Source organism: Arachis hypogaea, chromosome 19 (genome assembly GCF_003086295.3).
Source record: "Arachis hypogaea cultivar Tifrunner chromosome 19, arahy.Tifrunner.gnm2.J5K5, whole genome shotgun sequence".
Taxonomy (NCBI): Eukaryota; Viridiplantae; Streptophyta; class Magnoliopsida; order Fabales; family Fabaceae; genus Arachis; species Arachis hypogaea.
The window spans coordinates 35490446-35491377 of record NC_092054.1 but is presented as its reverse complement, the minus strand read 5'-3'; positions in this window follow the sequence as shown (position 1 = coordinate 35491377).

Here is a 932-nt window from a genome sequence, read left to right as displayed (position 1 = left end):
GTTCGGGGGAAATACTTGGATTTTAGTCCGGAAAATGTAAGGTTGGCGTTCAACTTGCCATACATGGAAGAGAACGCACGCCCCTACACAAGGAGAGTCAACTTTGATCAAAGGTTGGACCAAGTCCTTATGGACATATGTGTAGAAGGAGCTCAATGGAAGATTGACTCCAAAGGCAAGCCAGTTCAACTAAGAAGATTGGACCTCAAGCCTATAGCTAGAGGATGGTTGGAGTTTATTGAATGCTCAATCATTCCCACTAGCAACCGGTCTGAAGTTACTATAGACCGGGCCATCATGATCCATAGTATCATGATTGGAGAAGAGGTGGAAGTTCATGAGATTATACCTCAAGAACTCTACAAGGTGGCTGACAAGTCCTCCACTATGGCAAGGTTAGCCTTTCCTCACCTCATTTGCCACCTATGCAATTCAGCTGGGATTGACATAGAGGGAGATATCCTCATCAAAGAGGACAAGCCCATCACTAAGAAAAAGATGGAGCAAGCAAGAGAGCCCAGTCATGGAGCTCAAGAGGCGCAAGAAGCTCATCACCATGAGATTCCGGAAATGCCTCAAATGCACTTTCCTCCACAAAATTATTGGGAGCAAATCAACACCTCCCTAGAAGAATTGAGTTCCAATATGGGACAACTAAGGGTGGAACATCAAGAGCACTCCATCATGCTTCATGAAATAAGAGAAGATCAAAAAGCAATGAGGGAGGAGCAACAAATACAAGGAAGAGACATAGAAGAGCTCAAGGACATCATTGGTTCCTCAAGAAAGAAACGCCACCATCACTAAGGTGGATTCATTCCTTGTTCTTGCTTTCTCTGTTTTTCGTTTTCTATGTTATGTGCTTATCTATGTTTGTGTCTTCACTACATGATCATTAGTAGTTAGTAACTTTGTCTTAAAGATATGAATGT